Consider the following 23,342-nt stretch of genomic DNA (forward strand, 5'->3'; position numbering starts at 1 on the left):
TGCAAGATGTGCTCCCTGTGCAAGCAGCCAATTTTTCAGGCACTGCATAATACCATAGTACTTGCTACAGTGGTATGGTATTAAAATTGCTTGATTATTACGCCAAAAATAGTATAGTTCCTACTTTTTAAATTTTCCATCAGGCTTAGTTCATGATGTAATTAAAGAAGAGTAACACTTTTTATCTTAACTCTTTGGTCATTTAAAGTAACATGCTAATGGTTCAATACAATTCAATAAAGTGCTCCTGCTCGACCCGAAGATCAGCTGAATGGATCTAAAATTGTTCAACCCAACTGTTTACCTCTACTAAGGGAGGTGTAAAATAAGCCTATTCCAAAAACAAATGAAAAAATAATGATAATTAAAAAGTGGAGTGTTCTTTAATTTTGTTCATCTTAAAAGTATGCTTGAAATCAAACGCTGTTCAAAATGAAAAATGTTTATGTTGCCAGCTCACATTGTTTTTCTTAAGGTGAATAATTTATCCATGCAAGTGAATCCACTAAAATGAAAATAGTTTCAGTCATCTTCAATGTAAGTCTTATCATTTGCTTTTCAGAGTGGCGGTCCTTCTGTTAACGTCAACCTGAGGGCTGCCATAGCAACTACATATTAATACCCTCTTTTACTGTTAGTTTGCACTTTAGGGCCCTAAAGCCCACCCTTAGACAATATTTCGCTTCAGTCAGAATTATATCAACATACTTAAAGTCTTAGTAACTTCCATCTGTTTAAAAATGTTCAGTAGCCAAATAAACATTGTAAATTTTTATTTAATGCAGACTTTAAGCATTTATTCACAAAAAAAAAAAAAAACACTAAGCAACACACAGAGAAGACATTATTATGATCAATAATGAAGCTCTTTATGCTATTCTGAGAGAATACGTTAGAAAGCTTGAACTTGTTAATGTGGCACATGAGAAGAAACGTCAACACAGTGAAATACAGGACAAACCCTCCCACAACCAAGCCACACACATTAAGCCTTCTAATTATATAATAATGTCACTAGTCAGATTCACTGTTGAAATATAAATATTTAAATGGCGGCTGTCATGAAACTTGTTTTCATGATTTTTTCAAACGCTCTTCAATAAATGAGACATCACTAACAAGCAATATGCAGTATAGGCAATATCTTTGGCTTAATGCTCTCTAGATGTATATTTTTAATGCTGACTAACGAGTTATGGATTCTACTGTGGTAAATGTAAGATTTTATGCGACAAAGTTTACAAGATGTTTTTAACGATATGTTTGTTCACTTTTGAAAATCTGACTTTAGCTAATACACGGGACTTAATACATTTCAAGAAGCTGTAAACGGTTTCTTCATCATACCTTCTAATGTCATTCATGTTTTAATTTTATCTTGCTGTAACAACAATAAATTGTTCCAACACTTATCTTGATCTCCTCTGCGTTCTTTATCACTGACGCCAGATGGCCCAGACGCCACCTTCACAAAGTGAAAGTCAATCCAAATGGAAATGTGATTGAATGGAAATTTTGCACTTGAGAATATACTATGACATGATTGGCTACCTATGATTAGGCTATTTTCTGTGTGAGAGATGCCTACTTTTAGCACTTAGCAAGAAAAGTTTAGTACAGATGAAACAGGACAAGAAAACAAGATTTTTCATAATATTGCCTGTTCCTCATGATAATAAATGACTAAAATCTCATTTAAAGCAAACACACTCTGGTAGACTTGTGCCAATACGCAATAATTCAATATAGCATGATAATATTGATATTAAAGCCTCTTCAAAATGTAGTGAATGATAATTTGAGCCCCACTTTATATTAGGTGGCCTTAACTAATATGTACTTGCACTGAAATTAATCATTTGTAACAATGTACTTAGTGTAAATAGGTGTTTTACATTGTACTATTATTTAAACACATCTAATTACATCTGTAATTACACTGTTTACCATCATTTACACCTTAAGCCAGGGGTGTCAAACTCAATTCCTGGAGGGCCGAAGCCCTGCACAGTTTAGTTCCAACCCTGCTCCAACACACTAACCTGTAGGTTTTAAACAAGCCTGAAGGACTCAGTTAGTTTGATCAGGTGTGTTTAATCAGGGTTGGAACTAAACTGTGCAGAGCTGCGGCCCTTTTGGAAATGAGTTTGACACCTGTGCCTTAAGCCAACCATAACACCAAATATATACCTAACCCTACCAGTATCCCACCCTAAGAGCAGCAGAAGCATTCTGCATTATACACTCATCAGCCTCTTTATTAGATGCACCTGACCAACTGCTTGTTAACGCAAATTTCTAATCAGCCAATCACATGGCAGCAACTCAATGCATTTAGGTATGTAGACATGGTCAAGACGATCTACTGCAGTTCAGACCGAGCATCAGAATCGGGAAGAAAGGTAATTTAAGTGACTTTAAATGTGGCATGGTTGGTGGTGCCAGACAAGTTGGTCTGAGTATTTCAGAAACTACTGATCTACTTGTATTTTTATGCACAACCATCTCAAGGGTTTACAGAAAATGATTCGAAAAGAGAAAATATCCAGTGAGCTGCAGTTCTGTGGGCACAAATGCCTTGGTAATACTGGAGGTAAGAGGAGAATGGCCAGACTGGTTCAAGCTGATAGAAAGTCAACAGTAACTCAAATAACCACTTCTTACAACCAAGGTATGCAGAAGAGCATCTTTGAACACACAATACGTTGAACCTTAAGGCGGATGGACTACAGCAGCAGAAGACCACACCAGGTGGCACTCCTGTCAGCTAAGAACAGGAAACTGAGGCTACAATTCACACAGGCTCACCACAATTTAACAATAGAAGATTGGAAAAATGCTACCTGCTCTGATGTGTCTCGATTTCTGCTGCAACATTTAGATGGTAGGGTCAGAATTTGGCATCAAAAACATGAAAGCATGGATCCATCCTGCCTTGTGTTAATGGATCAGGCTGCTGGTGGTGGTGTAATGGATTGGGGGATATTCTTTACATACTTTTGGCCTATTAGTTCCAATTGAGCATTGTCTTAACGCCACAGCCTGAGTACAGTTGCTGACCATGTCCATCCCTTTATGACCAGTGTACCCATCTACTGATGGCTACTTTCAGCAGGATAACGCATCATGTCATAAATCATGAATGATTTTAAACTGGTTTCTTGAACATAACAATGAGTTCACTGAACTCAAACGGCCACCACAGTCACCAGAACCCAATCCAATAGAGCACCTTTAAGTAGTGGTGGAATGGGAGATTCGCTTCATGGATGGGCAGCCAACAAATCTGCAGAAACTGCGTGATGCTATCATGTCAACATGAACCAAAATCTCTAAGGAATATTTCCAGTACCCTGTTGAATTTATGCCACAAAGGATTGAGGCAGTTCTTTAGGCAGAAGGGGTCCAACCTGGTACTAGTGTACCTAATAAAGTGGCCGGTGAGTGTATTATGACCACAGCAAGTACATTATATCTATTTTAAAGCCACTTCATATAAAGTGGAATCATAATTGGTTGCTTAAAGTTTTTAGAATGATTTTAAGAATATTTAGATTGTTGTGTTAAAAATGGTTGTGACTCTGAATTTATTTTCAAACATTAACATTTTTACGTTAATCTGGCCTACGACATTGAAAATTCCCAGAATATTTATAGTCTTTTTTAGTTCATTAATTTCTGTATAGTAAGGCTTCATTTATTGAGAAGTTAATTAAGTAAAAAAAACTCATTAATCTTAGACTATGCTAATTTCTAAGCATAAAAATTTTAATTAAAGTTCAGCTGAATTTTTTAAACTTTATCATAACTATAATTTGGCTTTTTTCACTGTTAATTATAATCTATTTACTAACATTTACTGATGAGACTTTATCTTTAAGTCTTACTTAATGTACTTTATCATCCTTTTCAATTTAATTTGCCAAATATTTATTTACTGTACTCTGAACACCAAGTACTTTTGAGTTATTATATCCGTTAAAGTAATATTTTTGGCAGCTTAGGTCAATATCATGACAATACCTTATATTGTGATGAAAGCCTCAGCAATTAATCACAAGAGAATTTAATACCAACATAAGCCTTCAAACAAGTACTGTTTGTCCAAACAAATACACTGTCAAAAGAAAAATACACCTTTACATACTTTTTAAACATGTGTGGACAGGTTAATGTGGTTTACAAGGACATAAAGTTCCATAATGCCATAGATGACCTAGTGGTAGTCTATTAAGGTGGTTTACATGGACACATCTGTTGTCCCTGGTCATTCAAAATGCCTAAAACTCATACTTAACAGGGTCTTTTCACATTACAAATTTGCCACAGGTTTTCTTTGAGGGAAGGGTTTAGGGGTAAGGGCAGGGCAAGGCCATATGAAAAGCAGATTTACAGTTTAAAAACATTAGGCTTATGGAAAGTCCCTGTAAAGCATATTTACAAGTATGTGTGCGCAGCATCTAGCAGAAGCACAAACAAGTACCCAGTTTAATGAAAAATACCACACATTATACGCTCATCTGTTTATAAATGCCTTAAAAGTTGTTCCAAACGAATGTGAACACATTTAGTATACTGTCTGCTGAGGCTGTGGTTTAAAGTAATGATCAGATCAGTTTCTTGCGCAGATTGATAATTGATAGATAATGTCAGGACATGCTGTATATTCATTTTGTTTTGTCTGTATATGTTTTATCTTACTGTTGACTAAAGACCACAGCTAAAAGTCTTCCAACATCTGAAAAATATTCTGCTGAAGAAAAAAAAGTCTACATCTCTACCTACATCTTGTATGGCCTGAGGGTGAGTAAATTAACAGCAAATGTTCATTTTTGGAGAGAACTATCCACTTAATATATTTAAATATCCTAAACTGCCAATTTACATTACAAACGGGCAATTGCAAATATAGTTAAATGCATGACACTCATGTTTTAAGAGAAATTACAAGAAAGTGTCTTTTCAGATACAGTAAGTGGATTAAACTACTTGATATATATTTAGTTGTACAGTATATGCCTTTAAAAAAAATAAAGCTTTTTTTAGCACAAGAACTGAAATTCCTTGAGAATCAATCAATCGATCATAAAAAAGAATAAGTTTAATAGATCGACTAAACTCTTTTGGTTTTGCAGCAACATTTGGGATTCAGATTTTTGGCTGAGATTTCTATTTAAAGGTAACCGCATCTGAAAGCATATTTGGGTCACACTTAATAATAGCGTTTCATTAGTTAGCCTTACTTAAAGGGCCATGACACCCCCAACTTTCGGTTCAAGTCTACCTCAGATTTTTTTCAAAAGCTGTATGATAATGGGCGTGGAGCTCCGCGAGCAAAGGACAGGAGTGGGCGTGGCCAGCAGAGCAAGGGAGAAGGAGGGGAGCGAACAACTGTTGTCAGTCAGCTCACAAAATGAGACACAAACCGTGAGGAGACGCATGATTTTATAGTTTGCAAAGTTAAAATGTAAAGAATAAACCGGAAATTAATGTCCTGCTACATTTGTTATTTGTAATTTCATATAGACATAACCACAATTTGTTATATCGGTCACACTTTACAATAAGGTTCATTAGTTAATGTTAATTAATGCATTTATTAACATGAACAAACAATGAACAATACATTTTCTACCGTATTTGTTCATGTTAGTTAACGTTAGTTAATGAAAATACAGTAGTTCATTGTTAGTTCATGTTAACTCATGGTGCATTAACTAATGTTAACAAGCATGGACTTGGACGTTAATAATGCATTTGTAAATGTTCAATTATGATTAATAAATGCTGTACATGTGTTGTTCATGATTAGTTCATGTTAGTAAATGCATTAACTAATGAACCTTATTGTAAAGTGTTACCGTTATCTCATTATAAAGATAATCGTGTTCATATAAACACTTTAAATGAGGACTTTCTCCTCAATCTCAGGGTCTAAATGCAGACTCAGTGCAGCAGGTCTCCTGCCCTGTTTATTTTGTCCATTAGCTCTGTTAGTAATCTGGAGGATTTAGGTGAACACACAGCGATGTGTCTAAATGTGAACGAACTCCTGATAAAAGACAACGTCCGCCATTCTCCAATTGTCGTACTGCTCTCCCAAAAAAACGCTTGCTGCACACAAACAGCTTTGCTGTATCGGCCCTGACAGCACCGCGGGAAAAAACATGCAACAAACCCTGTTGATCATGAAAACAAACACATACAACCCTTCATGGACAGCTAAATACTGTATGCCGTGGGTCTGTGGACGCTGTATGACCTATCATCAACGTAGGATCTCACAGCTTGGCACTGGCAGGTCTGCTTTGCCTTCGGAAAGCATGTGCAATCATGAATAATTAAGAAGCCGGCTCTTCTCATAGGATAAGAAACCTCAGCTATGAATAAGAATGAGAAACCAACGCATCATGTTTGCACTTGCAGTTCTGCGCTACGTTGCCGATTTTGATCCCGCCCCAAAAATCATTTTAAACCCGGAAGCTGAAATTAGCTGACAAAAGATCAAAATTATCCAGTTTTCCCCACAATTACAGCTAACAGGTGCTAACATTGTCTTAACTGATCCTCAACACACACAAATCTGTTAAAATCTCAAAAAAAGTACTCCAGGGCTTTGTGAACCTTTAATGTATTTACGAACATTAACTAATAATGAACAATATTTGCAGCACATTTAATTAACATTAGCTAATGCACCGTCAGTTAACATGAACTAACAATGCACAACTATATTCTGTACTTAAATACATGTATTGTTTATTGTTTGATTGTCTTAGTGTATGTATTAAAGGGACAGTTCTGCCATTATTTACTCACCCTGCACTTATTCAAAACATATATGAATTTCTTTCTTTTCTAAACAGCCCAAGCTCATTATTTATATGTACACCTGTATGCATTTCTGGAGATTGCGCAATTTGTCCCAGGAGGTACACCTTTTTTGCAGTTTTTGTTTTCTCGAATCTACCAGAGGCCGATGTGTACGCATTTTCATACTTCAAATTTCTCTTGCGACTGCCATTCATGCCTGCTGTTTTCACATAAATCCACTAGATGCCACTGTCGACTGACTGTCTACTAACTGAACCAACCGACGATCTCTCCATTCACTTCCACTCCAAAACCCAATCGACAGTGTTTTCAAAAGCAATCCAGGAAAAGAAAAGCCCTCGCAAGATTTTCCCCACATATTCAGATCTTACCACGTTCTCACCCTGTTGTTTACTTGTTTATTTTATTGTTTGCCTTTTGTTTGTTTAACCTGCTTTCTGGAACCATTCTTCGCCAGACTCGAACCCCGTTGCCACAGTCAACTCCTCTCTTTGTCTCAAGTCCACCGACGTACGTGGTGAGCTACTGAGCAAACTGGTAACAGTGGAAATACCGTCCACACTGAGGTAAGAGTTTAGCTGGTAATGCGAAAATAAATGTAATCTGTCTGTGGCATCTTACCACGCCATAGCATTCGTTTTAAAGATGAAATGCAGCTATACATAGCACTGTTTTAATTCACACTCTAAAGAAACATATACTGAGGTACCTTTTCACAATGAGCCTGTGTTGTCTGTTAAACACATAAGAAGACACTTTCAAGAACGCTGATTGACCCCTTGAAATTTATAGTAAAAAACTATGGCAATCAATGACTGGCAGAAACCAGCATTTTTCGAAATATCTTCTTTCGTGTTCAACAGAAAAAAAGTGAATAAAAAAAAGGGTGAATAAATAATGGCAATTTTTTAATTTTTGCGTGAACTATCCTTTTAAGTAACATTAAACTAAAGATCATCATTGTAAAGTGTTACTATATTAGAAATGAAATTCTGTCAGAGACTTCTGACTCAATCTTAAGGCTGGTCAGAATCTTAAATGAGGCGACGCTCATCCCCTCACAGCTTTTTTTTAATTGAAGATTGTTTTGAGCTCATCAAATGGGCTTATTAAGCATGTAAAGTACTATGCTATTAGTATGTATATTAGACTCAAGGTAATCTCTCTAGGTAGCTTTTGTGCAGTTGTTCCTAATTACCATGTGCGGTAAGAAGAAAGAGATGGTGAGAGAGAGGGAGAGAGAGATAGAGAGAGGTGTTTGACAAAGCGATGGGGGGAGCTCATGATTCCTGTAGTTCTAATGAAAGTTGTTGGGAAAACTTCGCTTAGGCAACTAAGCAAAAAAATGCTCAGTGTCAGAGTAGCACAGACTTTAAATTAATGCATCATTTCATAAATGCAGCCTTGCGTTGTCCTATTTCTTTGAAACTGATGACAGTTGTTGCCCAATGAGACAGTTTCTCTCGTGCTCAGCACACCATGCTGTGAGTTAACCAGCAAATTATGACTGTAATAACACAAGAACAGCCTCCTCTCCTCAATCATCCAGACAGTGTATCTATAGATATTTAAAAACTATAAACGAAGTCAGCGTTCCTAAACACACACACACAGATAGAATAAACAGGATAGGTAAACATACTCAAAATAGGAATAGCCAGATCCTAAAACCACATTCCATAATAAAGATATCAATAATTCATGAGATTTAAATTACGCAACGGGCGAACAGTTGCTAGATTCAGATGGTGAATCACGGATACAGTTTTGGATGTAGCAGCACTGTTCACATAGACCTGGAGCTATATTAGATTACTGACACACCAACATACACACCTGTGCATCACATGCTTGATTACCCTTACAATCGCTCCCTCTCTCTCTTTTTTCATCTCTCCTTCACTCTCACTCAACTGGACTGAAGGTGAACACTCTGAATAAGTACTTCAAACAAACTATCTATGCCTAACTGACATTATCTGCATTTCTTTTTGTCACATTTCGAAAAAATAAAGCCTGGAAGATAAACAAAAGAGGATTGAAACTATAGAGACAATATTGACCACATATAAATTGGAATTATAAGGTTTTTTGCATTCCATTTAGAACAGTGGTTCTCAAACTGTGGTACATGTACCACTAGTGGTATGTGGGCTTCCTTCTAGTGGTACGCAGATGAATCAAATATGTCATATGTTTATGCTACATATATTTAAATAAATTATCAAAAATGATTTATATATGAATATGATGACATAACGCCTATATTTATGAGGTCCAGGAAACATTTCCAGGTACTGATAAACATGGAGTTTTTTCTTTTTTTTTTTTTTTGCTTTTTAAGAATAGTAACCTACCATTTTTAACTTTGAAAAGCACATTTTAATTTAAATGTTCTTAATATTGGGAACTAATATGTCTCGTTTTTTAACTGTACAGAGCTTTAGCTGCTTTACTGGACCTAATACACTACTGTATTTCAATACTACTCATTATGGTGGTACTTGCAAGGACAACTTTTTTCTGAGATGGTACTTGATGAAAAACGTTTGAGAACCACTGATTTAGAAGACATTGTATTGTGATCATAGGTTGTCTAAATAAAAAGTTCTCATTTTTCTAAAATAGTAATCCTAAAAATCTTCACCATAATATAAACATATAACACAGGTAAATCCCAATATTGCAGAACATTACACACAAAACTATAACACAATAGTAATTGTGTGGAATAAAAATCTAAATTTGATCTGCATGTTAAGAATCGAAAATCTGACACAATTCTGTTTACCCTAATGCAATCAGGTTTTATCAGATTTTTTGTTTTTCCAGAAATTTCATTTTCATGATATTGGCATCAAATTCAAAACATATACACAAAGGATGTGTAGCTTTTGATCTATTCCTTCTCTGTATTCCTCCAGGACTAATTTCATGTATTTGTTTAAGAAATGATCAAATGTTTAGTGCAGTGCCTTTTTTTTTTTTTTTTACATCACTTAAGCATTGATAACCTTTTTTTTATTTTAAGCATTATAAACTCTAGTGTCTCCCAAAGTGTCTTCTTTTTAAACATGAACTGTGAATGTAGACTAAATTATTCAGCAACAGTTACTGTTCTAGTAAGGAATGGTGATTTTTGAGAGTGCATCTGACTGTGAGGGAGAGAAGGACACTGGTTTAGTCTCAGAAAACCTTTTGCAGAAATCTTATTTTTACATTAATGGTTTCCTGTGTTTGTGTATGGAAAAATAAACAATGAACACAATACAATTGTTTTTCTCATAACTTCATAATGTATACCTTTTTATAATATTTACCACAGTAAAGCCCAAAGTGTCTTCTTTCCAATGTTACCTCATTTGTGTTTGTAGCTTACTGGAGTCAAGAATTGTTACTATTTAAAGCTAGGTAGGTGTTAATCCCTAAAATTGAGTGCTAGCTAACATTAATCTTTATTAGTTCAATGAAAATTTTAAGAAAGTGACAGAACTTAGCATCTGACACTTTCTTATAAACCCTCCATGATTCTGGAAAACATTATGCATTCTGGGTGTGCTTCATGGTGAGTGGGCTTGACAAACCCACCAATCTGATTTCACCAAGTAAGACATGTTTCAAAATCAACATATATGTTGATTCTAAAACAACATTCCAATCAGCCAATCAGAACTGAGGGATACATTTACCGTTTATGTTAAGGTTTATGGGTAGGTTTATACACTTCTACATACTTGTTATCCAACTATCATTCCCCTCTAGACAATAGGTATGGATTTTTTTTTTTTCAAACAAAAATGATCCATGATCAACATATATGCTACATACTTGGCAAAATCATGATGTGCTGACAAACCACCTGAAGGAGGTACTATTTCCTCCTCCATATGCACCAGACACTTTCTTATTAACCCTCTATATTTCCTGGAAAACATTGTGCAATTGTGAGTATACTTCACACAGGTGAGAGGGCTTGACAAAGGCTTTACTGACAGCTAGCTCTCTGCAACTCTCACATGGTTGTCCCCTGATGCTAAGCAGGGTTCCATCTGGTCAGTACCTGGATGGGAGACCACATGGGAAAGGTAGATTGCTGCCGGAAGTGGTGTAAAAGAAGCAGGGGTGCTCAACTTGTGGTCTGTGTGGGTCCTAATGCCCCAGTATATTGATGGGGACTCTATACTGCTCAGTGAGCACCGTCTTCTGGATGAGATGTTAAACTGAGGTCCTGACTCTCTGTGGTCAATAAAAATCCCACAGGATATGCTTTGAAAAGGAGTAGGGGTTTAACCTCGGCATCCTGGCCATATTTGCCCACTGGCCTCTATCAATCATGGCCTCCTAACCATCCCCATATCATAATTGAATTCATCACTCTGTCTCCTCTACACCAATCAACTGGTGTGTGGTGTGCGGTCTGGCGAAATATGGCTGCCGTCTGGTGGTGGATGAGAAGATTCCCCCCAAAAATGTGTAAAGTGCTTTGAGTGTCCAGAAAAGCACTATAAATGTAAGGAATTAATGTATGTATATGTGTAAGTATTGTATCTATAAAAATATATATGCATACTATATATGTATATTGCTGATCTCTGGTGATTTTAAGTGATTCCTTTACCCTCAACTGTGAATAACTTTCAATAAAAAAGCCCTCTAAATCAATAAATGTAAGCATAGGGTTTCTTTTAAAGAAAATAATATTAAATAAGATGCCTGTGTGTCTTTGCATGTGTACAAGGGGGGAAGGGCTGGGAAGCTGATGAAAGCTTATGGAAGCTAAAGCAGCAACCAGAATAAGCATAAATCGCCGCCTAAGTTACCCATGATTGCAATGACATCTTTACCAATCAGAGAATCACGACAAGCAAATCGACCCACAAGAACACGTTTGCACCCGTTCACTCCGTAAAGCACTGCAAATGACGTAACTGCTCTTGACTTACTTAAATCTTACTCTTTTCAAGTTTGTCACGCTGCTATAATTCATGGCTTATTAAAATCCTAATGGGAAAAAAAATTATTACAAATGCACTTCTGCAACCAAATTCACTGCAAAACTGGACTACTAGGTTATTTAAAGAAATGCTTCACCCAAAAATAAAAATGTCCTCACCCCCAAGTGGTCCTAAGAATGTTAGAAACCTGTAACCATCCATAGTAAGAAAAACAAATACTATTGAAGTCAATGGTGACTCCAATCGTTGTAGATGTGACTGAGGCAAATTTTGTGAGTTTGTGAGAACATGACGGAAATTCACCTCTATTCACACATAAGCAATGACTTTGCATGTAACATTGGCTCAAATACTCAATTCTGCATTTGGTATGAACTCAGTATGTACTAGCTTCACACAATTTTTTCTGCTTGCTCAAACTACTTTTACTTTTAAAAATGAGCTGAATCAACACAATTTACGATGTTTTTTGGAACAATTTAATTGTTTTATGTTCAATTTACTAACAGTTTTAAAATGTAAGTGGATTGAACAACATAAACAGGGTTTCTGCAAGTTTCATTAAGTCAAGACTTTTAAGACCATTGTAAGATTAATAAAAATGAAATTTTAGACTTATGCAGGGTTAAGATTTTTAGAATGGCCTGGTATTATTGTATAATTGTTTTTAGCTTTTTTTTCCTGATTAGGGAATTTAATTTGTGGAATTTGCTGTAAAAATGTCTAACAGCTCTTGTAAAGTATACCTGTTTGCAATGAAAAAAAATAAATATAAAAAATAAGATTTACTGGTTATTGGATTGTTGACGGCCCAAGTGAGTATAGCTTTACTTGGACAAAGCACAAATTAAGACCTGTTTAAAATGATTTAAGATCTAAAACACAATTTTTAAGGCCTAAAATTTAGTTTTTTTTAATTCAAGACATTTTAAAGGGCATTTCTGATAAAAAATCAACATTTAGAAGCTGTTTGGACAGACGTGTTTGTAGGTATATTGTGTCCACAGTCATATTGGAGTGATATAAAGACCTTTTTTTTTTTCTTTTTTCTGGTGTTAAAATAGGATCCAAAGTCTCCCATTTTGAGGGCTACTCCAACGTGATGTACAAGTGTGGCTTCCCCGCCCACCAAATTGATTGATAGCCACTTATTAACATGTCTCTGTAGTAAACATATAATCATATAATCAAGACAGGATGTGTGCAAAGCAACTGGGATTAAAAGATCTGTTCTGCTCTCTGTGATCATCATTCATCATCAAATGGGATCAAGAATGAGTTTTACAAGTTTAAGATGTTTTTAAAACAGTGCACTTTATCGTCTTTATCACCACAGCTGCAAGTCAGAACAATTATAAAAGAAGGTTTGTGGAAGGTTGTGGAAGGTTTGTGGACGTTAAATCAGGTTTATTTTGTACATTAACATAACGGATATCCATACAGCAGTGGATATTAACCTGTATCCTGTCACATTTGCCGTGCAAAGTTAACTCTCACAAACATTACATGAGATCTGCTTCCTTCATATCTGTCACTGTGCTGTTTATCTGATGCAGCTGGAGATTAAGGTACACTCTGACAAGCACGTGGGAACGGTGGGAAGGGAGAACTAGCATTAAAGGAACAGGCAACAAAAACAGCTACACAGTGTTTAAAGCAGATTATGCTAATGTTATGAAAGGTATAATAAATAATCTGATCGGTGTTTTGCACTGAAACTTCACAGACACATTCTGGAGACACAATAAATTTATCTTAAATCTTGAAAAGGGGGTTTAAGACTTTAGGACTTAGCGGACTCCCTGATAAAGGAATTGTGTGGAACCCAGATATTTTTACAGCTCAGTGCATTTTTGCATTGTCATGTGTGAGGAGAATTTTTTTTAATAATGTGGAAATAATATTGAGCTTACATATGGAAATAATGCCTGTTTACATGTGAACACAACCTCAAACAGGTTTGTGACAATTAAAGGGTGAGTAAATAATATTAAACTTTTCAGTTTTTGCGTGAACTATCCCTTTAAGCTAACAAAACAAATAGGAAACTGCATCAATATGTATATGCTCCATATGAAAGCATCAGTGAAACTAAAAGTTATCAAACAACCATTTGGGCTTTTGCTTTGATCTAAACCAAAAGTAATCCCGCAATACTGTGACGCGTCGGGTAAAAGCTCGGCGTCTTTCTTGTCCTCCTTTTTCTCCATTAACATACTGTCAGTATGATCAATCAGCACCTTGAATACATACAGCCCAAAATGTCTCCTCAGTCTGGTCCACCATTATCCGTGTCATTTCACTGGCCCTGAATCTCATCTCGTTTCATCCAACAGCTGCTGTACACCATCCCTGCACCTCTCCACTTCACAGAAACAGCAGCACAATACCCGTCTTATCACCAGAAACCTCCCCGAGGGAAAGCACGGCCTCACTTGTTTGATTCCCAGCCATTGTTAGTTTGCATCTGTCAATAGCGTTTTATGGACTCGTCTTTGATTGGAAATCGGCGATGAATGGAAGGAGAGCCTGCGGAGTGTCGTTTAACTGTCAGGTGTGCGTGGAGGCGAGGGAAGTCTTGCAGGGATTTTCCGTGGACACTGTACAGGACCGCAGTTTTAGTTGGAGAGAAATATCCGTGGTTACGGTAACCGTGGAGATGGGTGAAAAGGAGGACTCGGCTTCCTGTGGAAACTCATGGCTGATTAGAACAGGATGCCGCTGAGTGCTACACTTTCTGTGTTAATGTTTCCTCTTTTAATATGCTAACATTTCCGGCTTCTTGTTATAAAAAGAAACATTTTCAGAGCTACTTCATCGCTACAATGGATCATAGAAACACTCTCATCCTTTTTTTCTCCTTCGCATCCTTGTTCTTCCATCGCTTCTTAACTAGCACTTGGCCTCCGCTTTGTAACACTGTAAGGTAGCATTTACAAGGAGAGCTTTATGCATTCCAAATAGTTTTCGGTCTTTTCTTTTTCTTTTTTTTTTCTTGCATATTGCAGCATCTTACGTGAAACAGTAATCTAAAAACATGACAATCAAGTGAACCACATTTCAGTCAAATAAAAAAAAGATTATTTAAAAATAATGAATTAAAAATGAGAACAAAATTCATAATTATAATAATGGAAAATATTTAATAAAATGTCCACATTTTGTTATAATTGACATCTATGAATTTTATGTCTATGTGAATTTCTATTTTCTGCTTACTGTATGACTGTCATCATTTCTATTTATGTCAGCATTGTGGCTTTAACGAATATATTTTCTTTTACATTTACCTTATATATGAATACACCTCATACATTTGATGTTTTGTTCATAATTACATTTTATGCAATATGTTTTTTTCTATTAATGTCCGTTTAGACTTTATATTAGGCATGTCCTGATCATGTCTGAGTCATTTGATTTAGAGCAGTGGTTCTCAAACTGTGGTATGTGTACCGCTAGTGGTACGCGGGCTTCCTTCTAGTGGTACGTGGAGGAATGAAATATGTCATGTACATGCTAAATACATTTCAAAATGTATAAAAAATGATGTATTTAATATGCCATATATGACATTTAGCCTATATTTCTGAGGTAATCTGCCACGTTTTTTTTAACTGTGCAGAGTTGTAGCTGCTTTACTGGGCCTACTACACTACTGAATTTCAATACTGCTAATTTAGGTGGTACTTGGAGAGAGATTTTTTTTCTGAGGTGGTACTTGATGCAAAAAGTTTGAGTACCACTGATTTAGAGTATCTACCTGATCCGATACTTATATTATACATTAAAAAAAAAAGAAAAAAGAAGAGTGAAAAAAATGATTCAGGATGTTCTTTATCTTTTATTTAATTCACCTTATTTCAACATCTCTGTTAACAAACAGTACAACACAAACGACGCAATTTAAATATTCTCCAGTGGGCTAGATATTAATTAACAGTCTTACAAACATCTTTACCAAAGCCTCTCTACTTGATGGTTGGTCTCGCATGTCTATCATGCGTGTAGTTCATTTACACTTCACTTGTGTTTGTAGTTCTGATCGAATTCACATCCAACACGCAATGTACTGTGAGCAATATTAGAGTATGGATGGTTCTTTTTGACCGGAAACAGTAAACCATCCGGGAACCTTTGGCATACTCTTTTCAACACATACTACAATTTAAGACACTAATTCTACTTTCAAATATTATTTAGGACAGATAGTATATGAATTGGGACGCAGCAACACTCGTGCTTTCCGCTGCAAGCTGATTCCGTGTTCTATTTCGCCAACGTTTAACCGATAGCGTCTCTGCAACAAAGTGATGTCATGCCGCACACATTGCTGTTTCTGTGTGAATTCAAGAAAGGTCTAACTCTGTGCCAACGCATAACTATAGATGTGTTGAAACAAAATGAAAATATACAGTATATATATATATATATATATATATATATATATATATATATATATATATATATATATGCAGTATCTGGACATTCCTACTTTATATGTCTGAATTGTGACTATATCACAATTTGAATTTTTCAACCTTATTTGACATATATTTTGTGTTTTAAATTTTTTTTTTTTTTACTTTCATAAACAGTAATTTTTTTTCAATTATGACTTTTTTATAAATATTATTAGTTTTAATTAATCTTATAACTTCGTATCTGACAATAACTTCGTTATAACCACATATTTATAATTTTCTCACGTCAATATTATCATTTTTTATTATTTTTTTAAATATACATTACTTAATGTGTAGCAGTTTTTACTTTTTGTACATTCCAAAATTGGACTGCTAAAACTGTGACAGTTTATCGACATTTCGTTAAGACAATCATCTGACAGTCTTCCCTTTACATTTAGATTTCGACTATCTCACATTTTTTTGGTCTCATTATTTTATTTATTTTTTTGCTTCAAATCAAAGTTTGGTATAATTCCTGGCTTTTAAAAAAAAAAGTTGGGAGGAAAAATAATTAGAAATACACATATGCAACCAAAGTCACTGCGAAACTGGACTTGTAAGCTTATTAAATGAATAGTTCACCACTTACTCACCCTTAAGTGGGTCCAAACTTTGATAAGTTTGCCTTTTCTGTTGAACACAAAATAAGTTATTTTGAAAAATGTTAGAAACATGTAACCATTGACATCCTTGGTAAGAAAAACAAATACTATTGAAGTTGATAGTTACAGGTTTGCAACATTTTTCAAAATGTCTTCTTTTGTGTTCAACAGAAAATGTAAACTCATCTTCACAACAAAGGTTGTCGCGCTGCTATAATTCCTGATGTGTAGAAAATAAATGGGGGGGGGGGTGAATTGCAAATACACTCATGCAACCAAAGGCACTGCAAAACTGGACTACTAGACATAATAAATGGATAGTTCACCCAAAAAATGAAAATTTACTCGACATTTATGCACCCTCAAAAGGGTCCAAACTTTTGAGTTTTCATTTTCTGTTGAACTTAAAATAATTTTTTTTTTAAAGAATGTTGGAAACTTGTAACCATTGACTTCCATAGGAAAAAACAAATACTACTGAAGTCAATGGTTACAGCTTTGCAACATTCCTCCAATTATTATTTTATTTTTATTTTTTTGTGTTCCACAGAAAATGGAAACATCTTTAATTTTCATTTAGATTTTGACAATCACACAGTTTTACTCTCTTCTTTTTTTTTTTTTTTTTTTTTTGCTTCAAATCAAAGTTTGTCAGCGGGGTGAATTGGAAATACACTCCTGCAACCAAAGGCACTGCAAAACTGGACTACTAGTCCTAATACATAGTTCAGATAGTTCACCATTTACTCACCCTCAAGTGGGTCCAAACATTTATGAGTTGAGGAATGTTGCATCCCTGTAACTATTGACATCCTTAATAAAAAAAAAAACTAATACTATATAAGTTAATGGTTACAGGTTTGCAACATTCTTCAAAATATCTTCTTTTGCGTTAAACAGAGAATGGAAACTCATCTTAACTTTTCTTACACTTTGGGTCTTGTCATTTTTTCGGTGTACTAATTTGATCTTTAATCTTAATTTTAATCTATCAATTTTAACTTTACCTATAGCAACTTAGTATCTCAGTTTATGGATTACCATCATTTTTTATCTCTGTTATGATTTGTGTAACAATTTTGACAATACATCTCAAAGATTTGACTTTATATCATAATAAAGATTTACTAAACTTTTTGTTTTGCCTTATACACCACAAATCACTGAAAACAATTTAAATTAAAATCAACCTCTAGACTTTCTCATTCCGCCAGCCATCCAAGCATCCCACGTTTTTATAAAACGGCTCCCAAAGCAGTAACAGTTCTCTCTCTCTGTGAGACAGGGTGGGCTGTTACGAATTTAGGTCTGAATGTCTGAGCAACCAGAGTCTCCTGTTTCTCCATCTGACCCCGAGCACCCAAACTGCTTCTGAGGTCCAATGTAAATGAGCGTGGCCTTTATCAATAGCGAGCCAGTCTAACCGCTGGGGAGCTGAGGGAAAAGGGAGCAATGTAATCTCTTTCAAACACCAGCCTATGATCTCGTTAAAGACTAATTGATGTTCTGTGTTAACGAGCTTTACCTTAATTAGTCACATTTAAGTGAACGGGGGGATACTGAGAGGGGAGTTGGATGCAGTTTCGGCATGCTGGACTCATCAACTCTGCTACACTAACCAAAAAAAAGGAGATAGAGGGAAGTAATCAGATGAAGAGACTAATACAGAGAGAGATTCAGCAGGGGGGAAAGGGAGATGTTAAAAAAAGCAGCAATACTCTAGAGTCTCAAAGCCCAAGGGAGAGAACGATAGAGAGGATAGAGAGCAAAGGTAAAGGAGAAGATACAGAATCAATGTGCTGAAACACAAGAGAAATGCAAACGTTGATTCAAGCAGCTCTCATCTCACTGTCTGAGCCCTCCAACCATGTTCCCTCTCAGATATTCAATTCCTCTCCTCGCTTTCTTCCTCTCCTTCGTTTCCTCCTCTCGCTCCCTCCTTCTGCTCCCCATCCAGCTTCATCTGGATCCACACCTCAGCCACATCCTGCTCTTCAGTGCATTATGGTCTCTCACCTTCTTTCAATCTACACTCTTTCAATTCTTTCATAGTCTCCTTCTTTCCTTATAAGTGCACCCCCCTCCCGCTACAGTAAAGCCTGGAAAGCAGCTGTAAGACAGACCGCTGGAGTGAAGCTATATTGACACTGAAGGCAACACATTAACATTGCTGTGCGCATTACAGTACTGCAGTGTGTGTATGTAGTCCTTGCTGATTTGCGTGTCTGGTATCCACAACATGCCTTGTTCAATAAATGTGGTGGTCATAATCTTTATTTTTTTTACTAAGATATGCATCTATCTGACAAGATGTGAAGGAGACAGCAAATCACTACTTAGGAAAGGTCACGTTGCACAACATGCCGTTACACTAACGTGTGTAATTGAACTCAAATGTCTTCTGTGTATGATTTATACCAGCAGAGCTGATCTCAGGCCTGTCTTGGTGGACATTAAGACCTCACATTTCCCCCCCTGCAGGACTCCAGGCTCCCTCATAACAGCTTTAATAAGTTTGGCGCAAGGAGGGAGTAAAAACTTATTACAGAATATGAAGCAGAAGCCCCACATAAATGATTTTACTTCATCTAAACGCCAACGGTTTGATTCATATCGCAGGAGGAAAACTGTGGGCCTGCGATGGGCTCATATGAAATGAACATAATGAGCTGTGCTCATAAATCTCAGCTATTTCTTACACAACTGTTAAAAAGCAAATGGCCAGACTTTGAGAAATGACAGCATTTGCTGAATTAAGACATGTCAGTTCTCTGGCTTCCCCTTTAAATGATTCCAAACACGAAATGCACTCGAAAATGAAAAGCTGTGCGGTTTAAATAAGCTCACAGCGCACTGAGGCAGCAAGAGTATCAAACACACGTACACTAAGAGAGACTGTGCTCAGTAAAATTGATAAATCCGCAGTTTACATACACAACTGGAGACGAGCAGTCTGACAGCGCGGCACAGCGACACGATCATTAGCCGCACCGAAGCGGCGTTTTAAACACGTTTCAATATTCAGTTGCTTCACAGTTGTTGTTTTTATGAAAATCACTAATTGTGCCCGCAGACTGCGCGTGTCTCAGTGCCGTTTCCAGGCGCGTGCGTTTTCGCGTGTTGCTGTATAGCTCTGCGCGTATCTGTGCAGTGAGAGTGCAAGAAAAGTCGAAGTGTGCGCCTTTGACTGAGGAACAAGTGGGCTTATGAGCAGTGGCATATGAGCGCGCGTGCAGCAATGACAGAAGGGTCAAACCCCCGCGCGCGCCGGCCGTATCCATCTCTCTATCGCGTGCCATCCATCTTTTCCACATATAGCGCATCCAAGTACCCTCACCCGGAGCCGCCGGTGCGCTGTCAGTGCCATGTCTCCTCTCTCCACGCAGTCAAGTCCGTGCAGAAACACAGCGGTATTTATTAAACTGTTACTTACTGTGTTTTTCACGCGCCTGTCCCCCCTCTCTCCTTTCGGCCCTCCATCCTCTTCACATCATTCCTCTCGAGGTACCCTTTTTGCGGCTTCTCCGGGGAAAATACACCTAGAAATATATATTCTACATGTATTCAATTTTCGCGAGCTCTCTCTCTCTCCACCAATCTCCCGCTCCCTCCTCACTCTCTCTCTCGCGCGCGCGCTCCTCTCTCCCACTCTCTCTCTCTCCCTCTCCCTGTTTCTCCGCTCTTTTGTTAAAATTCAGTATATGCGCCTCGTCACCTAGCAACCGTCAACCGTCAACCTCCCTCTATCGCGAGCGCGCGCCTCTCTTGCCTCTCTCTCGCGCGCGCGCGCTCTCTCCATCACTAGCGACACGTGTTGAATGCTAAACTTAGCGGTGTGGAATAATATTAATAACTGGGTGGTTCGAGGTCTCTTCCTCTCTCTCTCCTCGTTACCTCACACACACACACATACACACACTCGCGCGCTCTCACACACACCTCCTCCTTTCGTTCGCGCATATCATCATGCAATATAAATATTTACTAGAGCCACTCAGTCCTCTGTTGCATGGCCCCCCGCAGCCCCCCTCCGCGTCTCTCTCTCCCCTCCCATCATCCCGTATTGCGAATCAATGGTGCCGTATCGCCACTTCTGCTTCCCCGAGCAAAACGGAGAGGTGTGCGTCCGTCACGCTGCCCGTCCGTGTCACCAGACACGCGTGTATCCACACTGCAAAGACAGCAGAGAAAATACGCACCGACCGTGTGCGTGCGTGCGCGCGCGTCCTCCGCAGAATGAGTTTCTCTTGCTTATTCCGGGAAAATGATCGGTGGATGGAGCAGCTTAAGCTGCAGTGTCAGTGGAGCATCGACGTGTTAATACATATTAATTTTATAATATATTTTTCTTTTTTAAAAAGTAGTTAATACCATTTATCCTTTACATTTGTTCACTCTTAAAAACATCTGAGAAAGGTGACTTATCATCACTAGAGAGTTGAATAGTGTTTAAACCGTTATTTTTGCGATTCACAAAATGCAAGTCAATGGCTGTTGACACTTTTAAAGTCAAATGAAACATACACAAGCACACCTATTTGGCTCTTGACAATGCAATGAGGTTTTATAAAGCACACTGGTTTTTCAATGCAGGAAGTGATCACAGGTAACTTACTGTACGAAGCCTGACTTTTCACAGATCCCATCTGATATATGCCTTTTTGCACCAAGGAACTTGTGCTCCCGTTATCAACACACTCAGCATTGTTTGCAGATGCTCTTGATTAATGATAATAATGCCGCAGGAAAAAAAAAAGCAGTTCCAGACTGATTGCTTAGCTTCAGAAAACCATCTTGTAAGAAGCCAACAGAAATAGTTCACCCAAAACTGAAAGTTATGTCATCATTTACTCACCCTTTAAGTGTTTCTTACTTTTGCTGAACACAAAAGAATATATCCTGAAGAAAGTTGGAGACCTGCAACCGTAGACCTCAATAATATTAGTTTAATCTAATAAATTTGCACAATAACAGTTAAAAAACTATATTTTAACAGATTTTTTTTTTTTCCGTACCACACGTTAAGGGTGTTTTTCAGTTTATATAAATTTCGAATAGCATTATGGGATCAGGATCGCAGCTCAGACAGTGTTTGATGGACACCGGGACATAGTTCTTCCTCTCTTTTCCCCTGCTAAGTCTGACTTTATGACTTTATTCATTAGAAGCTTTAGTACTTTTTAATCATTATGTATTTATTTCCATTTCAGCAATTTCATTTTGCTTTTTTGGTCATAATCATTAAGATTAAAGCAGCGTTTCTCAAACAGATGAATCTAAACGCACACGTCTGCACAGAATTTCATTGATAAAAAACATAGAAAACATTTTCTTGCAGATGAAGTAATACATGGAAGGTCATTTAATTTTTCATGCTCTCTACAAAGAACTCATTACATGCCACAGTGAGAGCAGCCACCGGCACAACAAACTCCTGAAAGTCCACCTCCCCATCCCGGTTCATCCAGATCAGACTCCATCTTCCCCACACTCTCAGAAATAAAGGTACAGGAGCTGTCACTGTGGCAGTACCAACACAATCTCACGGCAATTCGTAACTTTTTCATTTAGTGGCTAATTCGTATGAATTCGTACGATCTAATTCGTACAACTTAGTACGATTTGCTTATCCCCCAATGACGGTTGGGGTTAGGGGTGGGGTCAGGTGCCACGCCTCCTTTTAAAAATCGTACCATTTCGTACGACTGAACTCGTACGAATTCGTACGAATTAGCCACTAAACTGGCAAAATGTAAAATACTTAAGTTTTCTCGTGAGATCAGGCTGGCAGTACCTATTTAAAAGATACAAATTTATACCCAAATAGTCCACAGTGGTACCTAAAAGGTACACATTATTACCCAAATATACCTAAAAAGTACATTTGAGGTACCATTATAGACCCTTCAGGTACAAATATGTATCCTTTGAAAAGGTACTGCCCCAGTGACAGCTCCTGTACCTTTATTTCTGAGAGTGCACCACCATGGGTCTTTACTTGTGGCTAAAAAGTCACTGAGTACCCTTGAAGCCAGCTCTTGAGCTAAATTTGCTTAGCTTGTACTTGTCTCCTTCTTTGGAGGAGTATACAACAAACAATGTTAGAAAATATCATCCAAACGATGAGCGGTAACTAGTGCTTTATTGCTATTTTAAATGATTGTCTTGGCTGAACTGGCCATAGAAAGTACAACAGTGAATTACATTGGATATTGTTAATAAGAACAGACTCTTTTCATTAAGGTCAAACTACACTATAAGCTAGGCCAGACGGAATCTGCAGATGTTTTTTTGTTATTTCTGCAGAGAATTTTGGTAAAAATCTGTGGATTTCTGTGGAATTATTTTTGGAGTATCATAACTAAAACCTTAATATTTAAAAAAAATATATATATATCTTTTTAACTTTTATTTAATGTTTAAAATGCAAGTCCAAATTCACATTTGGTAAACAAAGCAAGTCTCTCATATAATATATCTAC

At 37.0% G+C, this 23,342-nt stretch overlaps 1 protein-coding gene across 6 annotated transcripts in view; it reads right to left on the minus strand.

Annotated features, from left to right (window-relative positions):
- Nucleotides 1-23,342, minus strand: part of grin2db (glutamate receptor, ionotropic, N-methyl D-aspartate 2D, b) — a 295,775-nt gene that overhangs the window by 186,528 nt on the left and 85,905 nt on the right. For 3 of the 6 annotated variants that reach the window (XR_015511125.1, XM_087286721.1, XM_087286720.1), the window contains exon 1: nucleotides 20,294-20,483. The exons of the other annotated variants lie outside the window; for them this stretch is intronic. The gene's annotated coding sequence lies outside the window, so the exon portion shown is untranslated. Of the gene's footprint in view, nucleotides 1-20,293; nucleotides 20,484-23,342 lie in introns of those variants that run through there. 6 annotated transcript variants of the gene reach the window in all.

This window comes from Danio rerio, chromosome 16 (genome assembly GCF_052040795.2).
Source record: "Danio rerio strain M-AB ecotype USA chromosome 16, GRCz13ab, whole genome shotgun sequence".
Lineage (NCBI taxonomy): Eukaryota > Metazoa > Chordata > Actinopteri > Cypriniformes > Danionidae > Danio > Danio rerio.